The sequence below is a fragment of the Scatophagus argus genome, chromosome 15 (assembly GCF_020382885.2).
Source record: "Scatophagus argus isolate fScaArg1 chromosome 15, fScaArg1.pri, whole genome shotgun sequence".
Lineage (NCBI taxonomy): Eukaryota > Metazoa > Chordata > Actinopteri > Scatophagidae > Scatophagus > Scatophagus argus.
This window is the reverse complement of record NC_058507.1, coordinates 761999-770075: the sequence shown is the minus strand read 5'-3', so window position 1 is coordinate 770075 and position 8077 is coordinate 761999.

Here is an 8077-nt window from a genome sequence, read left to right as displayed (position 1 = left end):
CCGCACCTTTCTTCTTCTTCTTCTTCTTTGTTGACGAAAGAGTTTCGTTCTGCAGTTTAATCCCTGACATGACACCTTGTTCCTGAAGGTAATCCACACAAACAGAGAGGAGGTGGGTGAGGGGGGGAGTCTGAGGGGAGAGAGGAGAAGTCAGTGAGTGGGAGGTAGAGCAGATGTGGATAAATAGTCTCACCGCATTTCCAGTTAATTAACAGAATCACACAGCTCTGTAACCTGGGCTGCAGGTAAACATGTGTGCGTGTGTGCGCGTGTGTGTGTTATATGACACGTTTGCTCAAGTGTTTAACAAATGACATTTCTGTTCAGGCATGTTACAGCCTCCTTCCTGCTGACACAGACATCTGATTCTTGCTTCATGAGAACAACATTCCAATAATATTCATTTGTGTACTTTAGACCTGACCTCCACCAACACAACAGTAAAGGCTCAGAGCTCTATATAGACTTTTTGGGAAAGACACTACATAAAAGTACTAATATCTCACTGTGAATATACTCCACTTACGGTAAAAGTACTCTGAACCCTCTTAATGTTTCATACCTGATGTGTTTGTCGGCTCATCTGAATTTCTTTCTTTCCTGCTAGCTGGTTTAATCTACAGCAGTGCATCATACTCTGTAGCCTCCCGATTTGTCTATTAACTGGTCTTCATGTTTGTTTATTCACCAGCTTCACTGGATTACCCATCATCCCTCCTGTGTTGGAGGTCATTGACACGGCTGATGGTGCTCCAGTAATGTCTTCTCTTCTGCTGACAAACATCTGAAGCATGAAAGGATACAAACATGAATCACCCTTTCTCTACTATGTGGAAAAAGATATAAAATTACAGCAGAGATCAGCTAAAAAGCGTTTTTATCATTGTGCAACCACATCCAACACAATGAAAACCTTCAGCTACCCTGTAATCCTTGTTTGCAATGACTCGTGAAACTCTTGCTTTTGGTTGACCAAACCTTTAGCTTTGGTAACATGTTTAGCACTTTTAGCCTTAATATTCTTTAGCTGCTTTAACTTTAGCAAACTGGTGTTCCAGGGTTTCTTAACTTTAGCTTTAGCGAATTGATATACTGATGCTCCTTTAACTTTAGCTATGCTGTCATTTAGCCTGGTAGCTTTAGCCTCAGCTACAGACGATCTCAGTGTAACTTTAGCTTTTCAGCTTTTATACCTTTAGCAATGTAGCTACATAATAATAAGTTAGTTTAGCTTTAGCTGAGCTCAGTTTACCATCCAATTTATTTAGATTTTTAAATGTACATCGAACTGTTCACCTTCCTTCTAAATATATTTTAGTTTTTCTTTTCTGTTTCTTTCTTTAGTGCTACGTTTATATGATTGATGTATTCTGTTGCCTATTGTACTGTTTCATTCTGTCAAAAGTGTGTTACAGCAATCACATCAATCAGATTTAGGCTTACTGATTTTTTTAATATCATTAATAATGAGGCCAGTCTCACTGACAAGAGCTGTGACGATGTTTACAAAGCAAATTAAATTTGAATATTTAATTTATTTTCTATGTATAGCCTGGGGAAAATTAATAACACACTTCATTGTGCAATTCTGTATTGTGTGATGACAACAAAGCTAAACCGTGAAGTTGGAACTTCTTGACTGACTGTTAATCTAATTATCCCTTTTCCTTCACCTGGAAATGTCGTCTGACAGGCCATCATCTCGTCGACTTGTTGCTCCGCTGCTGTACATACTTGTCGGGACATCTTCCAGCTGCTAAAACCAGCATGTCCTCCAGCACTGGCACGGGTCCCAGTGTGCCAGAGCACAGGGGCCGGACGAAGAGAGCCGCTGCAGGCAGACTGACACTGATACTGTGAGCCGCCGTCTCTTTCAGCTGTGCTTATCTGGAGCGGAAACCTGCAGAACCGCAGCCTTGGCTTTTCAATTGAATTTCAATTCAGTTTTTATTTAAAGCGCCAATTCCTAACAGAGTTATCTCAAGAGACTTTACAGGCATGTAAGAGACAGGAGAGGGGGAGAGGAGAGACAGGAGAGGGGAGAGACAGGAGAGGGGGAGAGGAGAGACAGGAGAAGGGAGAGACAGGAGAGGGGGAGGGAGAGACAGGAGGGAGGGGAGAGGAGAGAGAGGAGAGGGGAGAGAGACAGGAGAGGGGGAGGGAGAGAGGAGAGAGTGGGAGAGGAGAGACAGGAGAGGGGGAGAGGAGAGAGAGGAGAGGGGAGAGAGACAGGAGAGGGGGAGGGAGAGAGGAGAGAGTGGGAGAGGAGAGACAGGAGAGGGGGAGAGGAGAGAGAGGAGAGGGGAGAGAGACAGGAGAGGGGGAGGGAGAGAGGAGAGAGTGGGAGAGGAGAGACAGGAGAGGGGGAGAGGAGAGAGAGGAGAGGGGAGAGAGACAGGAGAGGGGGAGGGAGAGAGGAGAGGGGGAGAGGAGAGAGTGGGAGAGGAGAGACAGGAGAGGGGGAGAGGAGAGACTGGGGGGATAGAGAGAACAGTGCAGAGCAGGAGCAGCAGGATCCAGGCAGGGCCACAGAGGGATCAGGATCCAGCAGTGGTACCAGGCCTCAAGAGGGCAGGGTAGGAGATTCTGGATCCAGCAGCAGTATTTTTACATTTTGAAATGTATTTTAGCTCCTTTAGCTTTAGCTGTGAAACCTCACTTGCCCACTCAGATTTAGTCACCTGGTCTACGTCAGATACTTGAGGCCTGATGCACCAACAAGGCTTAGGCCTCTGCTTGCTGACACTTAAATCTTCTGTCCAGTTAGTTAAAGTCAGAGTCAGCTGTGAAGAAACAACGACTCCTCCAGGCCTCCAGTATTTCAGGCACCACAGACTGCATCGATGGCACTCCTGTCCAGATCCAACCTGAACGTCTTTATGTCAGCCGGGAGTAAGTCTGGCTTTCAGATTGCTAACATCCTTAATTTGGAAGCAGGATGGCCAGAATCTACACACAACACACGCATCCTCTGAGACAGTGAGTCACCCCAGGAGGCTGGAACACCTCATAACTGATCACTCCAGGGGCTGGGACGGGCCCTGGACTTTAGCTGGCTTTATCAAAATAATAAGAAGGCACATCACACTCTGGTATGTACACGCAGCACTGACTTTACCTAAAGTGTAGTCTTGGTGTTTAAACTGGAGCTGAAGCAAAAACATTTGTTTGCTGTGATTGGATGGACAAAATTTCACACTCATTAAATATTCATGAGTTGTCTTCACCATCCTAAAAAAAAAAAACAGGAATATTTTTTCACACTCCAGTGTTGCCCTTTTTGTCCTATAAAACAAACCCACACGCTGATCACCAATAAGAGAAAATATTCACTAAAGGTGCAGCCCAGAGATTTGTTGATTCCAAACAACTCAGCCAAAACAAGCGTTTTATTTTTTATTGTTTTACTCAATGAACAAAGAGGCAGAGTGCAGTCCCATGGTCCCATCTTGTGCGTTAAGTGCAGGTCGAGCGAGGTTCATCTCCAGCTGGTCATCTTACAGAGAGAGGGAGGCCCCGGTCGTGCTCGGACGACCACAGGCCTGCCCGCAGGGAAAGGCCTTCTGAATTCAGACGCAACATGCTTTAATAAACTAGCCTGTTAGCATAATCGTCACTGTGTGAGTCAGGAGTCAACTGAGAAAAGGACGAATGAGCTGACGGCAGACAAGGCAGGACTTTTGGCTTCCACCAAAGTCACTTCAGAAGAAGAATCACTTTATTGACAGTATATATATTTTTACACACACACACTGAATTCGTCTTCTGCATTTGACCCATCCTTAGTTGAACACACACATGCAACACCTGACAAATTACATGCAGTGAAACACACACAGGAGCAGTGGGCAGCATCAAGCGCCCGGGGAGCATATTGGGGGGTTAAGTGCCTTGCTCAAGGGCACATCAGCCGGCTAATGGAGTAGGGGTACATTTTTTGCATTAATCAACTGCCCGCCCGGTGGGGGATTCGAACTGGTGACCCTCCGTTTACAAGCCGCCACGAGGAGCTGATTGACTGCAGTGTAAAGAAAATAAAATAAATCACCTGTCGAGTCAAGTGTGATTTTAAAACAGCTATTTTTTTCTCTTTAAATCATTCAGCGCTCATGTGAACATGTTGGCGTGTTTTATCCGCAGGTTGTGAAACCCAAATCCAGCTTGAATAGAGCTGCTATGAATTAATGAACGGCGTGCGCGGCTCTCCTTTCTGAGCACGGGTGATGGTTAAGTTGATTTTGACAGGCAATTAAGAAAAAGGCCCACAGAAATATTTTTCAAACAAAAGCTCTTGATAGCTTAATGGTTGGTAAATCCAGGCCTCCTGCAGGCCGGAGCCAGGTGGGCGGTTCAGACCTCCAGGAGTCAGGAGCCGAGAGCCGAGCCAGGGTTTTATCAGGCAGTGGGGGACTGTAACTGAGTACTTTTACACAAGTATGTGAGTATTTTCTTTTCACGTTACCTTCTGCTTCTACTCTGCTACATGTCAAAGGTAAATATTGTACATTTCCAGACGTTGCAGCTCCTCAGATGTGAAGCTTTGCTGCTTTTCCTCTCAATGTGTTTGTGATCGTGTTGAGCTTTGGACTGTTGGTCGGACTGAACAAACTCTGTGAAGGAGTCACTTTGGGACCACATGTCTCACATGTCTCACTGGACACCAGTTGGACGAACCAAACAAGCAGTGGATTCATGGAGCAGATGGATTCATCAGCAGATGAAGAGAACCGTTAGTGACTCGTTTCATTTGTTCTGCTTGCAGAGTGAATCCACAGAATGTTTCATGTCATCCTGCTTTGGTGATCTTTGACACATGAACTTGTGTGGTCAGCAAACTGCCTTGAACTCGGAGGAAACAGGAAGCAAACGGAGGGCTGTTGGCCTTTACGTAACGCATCGGCGTCCTGATAAGCAGCAGCGAATCAAACAACAGCATGGATGAAATGTGTGCTAAGCTAATGCTAATCAGCAAACTTAATGACCAACTGAGTGACAGAGACTTTTCACAGTTTGGATGAATTATGTTTTGCCACTTTATACTTTCTTCCAGAATAAAAGATTGATTACTCCACAGTGACCTCATACTTTACTTCCTGTGAAGAATCTGAACACTTGAGGGACTGAAACGTTCCATTTCAGGGCCCCGAATCAACGAATCACATGCTGCATCAGGCTCCTGCAGAAAGCAGCTTCCTGTGTGGTTTACAGTGTAAACGTGTTATATGGGCTTATTACCTGAGGTTTATTGATACTAGGACGCTTATATTTAAATGTGATCTTTGTCAGGTTTTAAAATCTTGATTTTTGTGTCCAAGTAAAACGAAAAAAACATGCACAACTCATAACTGCCTTTCTATTGTAATCATAACTTTTGAAAGCACCGGCTGGTGACCAAAAACATCAGAGACGCTTTGTGTGTGAGGTTTGCTGTGGGACACGCCTTGTATCATTACTACGTTTTCCCTGGGCTGACTGATGACCTCTGCAGACCTCCAGGTGACCTCCAGGAGCCACGAGCTGTCTGCTCCATCTTTGTCGTTCTTGGGAGTTTCTTTCCTTTCACATTTTTGTGTTTGACCGTGAACTCAGAGCTGGAGGCGAAACAGTTCAACGCGACAAAGAAGAGCAGAGAAAAAGCCACCCACAAAGATATTTTTCTCCTGAGAAATGACTTTTCTGTTGATTCTGAGAAAACGTTCTGAGCTGAAGCCTCGAGACGCTCGCAGTAATCGGCGAGCGACGTTAACGTGTGACACAACAGGCCTCGACAGCGCAGGTCTGAGGCGCCTGAACGACCACTCAGCAGCTGACAACAACACAGCAAAGCCGCTGCTGCTCCCCAGCACCTCACAGAGTCCATCTCTGCTCCTCAAGTTCACGACGGACAGCGAACGCCACACCAACGTCACAGACACATGTGTGTGTGTGTGTGCGCGTGTGTGAGTGAGTGTGTGTGTGTGGGTGTGTGTGTGTGGCAGCTGCGGTGTGTGTGTGTGTGTGTGTGTATCTGTGTGGATGTGTGTATCTGTGTGTGTGCATGTGTGTATCTGTGTGTGTGCGTGTGTGTATCTGTGTGTGTGCGTGTGTGTGCGTGTGTGTGCGTGTGTGTATCTGTGTGTGTGCATGTGTGTATCTGTGTGTGTGCGTGTGTGTGCGTGTGTGTGCGTGTGTGTATCTGTGTGTGTGTGTGTGTATCTGTGTGTGTGTGTGTGTGTGTGTGTGTGTGTGTGTGTGTGTGTATCTGTGTGTGTGTGTGTGTGTGTGTGTGTGTGTGTGTGTGTGTGTGTGTGTGTGTGTGTGTGTGAGCTCGGCTCTCTGAGGATCCACCAGCAGCACTCTGAGCTGTGGAGACGCCCGATGCCAAACAGATCAATCGTGGTTCCTGTCTGGCCAGGCGGACGCTCCTTCTGGAGAACCAAGTCTTCCATCCCAACATACTGAGGGCAACAAACCACCACCCATCACCCCCCTCCCCCTCCCCCTCCCCCTCCTCCTCCCCCTCCTCCTCCGGCCTCCCCCACAGAGAGGCAGAAAAGGGAAGTGCAGACAAAGGCTGGCAGACAAAACGCTGCTGCCCGTCACAAAAACAGACTTCACTTGTGAATGGAGAAGTTCAGATGCAGCGACTGAAACGTCGCCGAAACGTCCAATCACAAGCTGCTCGGCCAGGAAGCGGCGAAACTTTCAGAGACAACGTGAATCAGTGAGGAAATCCAGCTGTGGACAGCTTGCGTTCACATCAAAGCTGCTACAAAATGAAAGTAAGTCAGTACATTAAGTACCACACGCGAGTACAGTTAGGAGGTATTTTCCTTTCGTGCCACTTTATACTCCTACTTCACTTTGGCTTCTTCAGATGAGTTCGCTTCAGCGATGCAGAGTGTGATGTGTGCTTCTGTGTTAAAGTCCTTATTGATCCCCAGACGTCACAGTCACACATGCAGTCTTAAAACACCATCATGTAATTCAGAAAGATTACGTCTACTTCATGAGTACTTTTACTTTTGGTAAATTTGTGGTACTAATATGTGTGTAGTGTCACTTGTGTAATACTGTGATTCTGACATGAAACCACATTAATAAATCCTGAGCGTGTCACGACACACACATTGAGCTGCTTCACAGGAGACGTGTCAGTGTGCTCTGAATGCTGGACTGGGATTGGCTCCTAAACTGTGATGTCACAAATCATGCTGGCAGGCTCCGCCTCTTAAACTGGTGTGTGTTTACTGTGTTCTTCATGAATTCTGTGCACTCACTATATTCCATTATGTATAATAATATAAGTAAAGTTAGGCTGTTAAATCTCTTTCTTGTCATTTATTTGTTTATCTGCGCCGTCACTTGTTTCTGCTTCCTGTGCTGTAAATATAAAATGTGAGCAGAGGAAATGACCTTCAATCATTTTGTTGGTTTTATCATTACATATTTATTTATTTATCATGAATGATGATTTGTGCTGCTGTTGTTCATGGCAGGCGATCGGTCAGACAGCCAGTTTTGTTTCTGTAGCCATTAAAACTGTAAGGCCTGGAAGGCGTTCTGCAGATTTCTGAAGTGCCACACCACACTTCACATTGTAGCACAGAACATGTGGAACGTGTTCTGTACATTATGAACAGCTCTCACACTGTTGTAATTACTCTCCATTACAGCAAAGACCGTCCAACAGGAAGTCCACAGGAAGAAAAGTGTCTCTGCCGTCCTCTGCAGGGCCGGGAAAAAGGAGCAATCGCCCTTTAATTAAACGCTTTGTGCACTGCAGAGAGTTTGAAAGTGTTCGCCTGCTGTTTCCACTCGCAGGAGCGAAGTCTGCCGGCTTGTTCAGAGGAGGACGAAGACGAGCGCGAGGACTTGCTGCATCACACGGCGTTCCTGCCTGTCAGCGGACATTTGAAGGATTTTATATGTCAAGTACAGAAATGTTCCACTGGACTTTGCTGTCTGTAAACAAATATTTTTGTCCTTCGTGTTGATTTGATGAGTTCGTGTTTCATTTTAGAGCTCAGGTAGTAAAAGATGTGGAAAAGTACTTTAACCCCAAACGTGTTGACCAACCTGAGAGTGCAGACAGTAA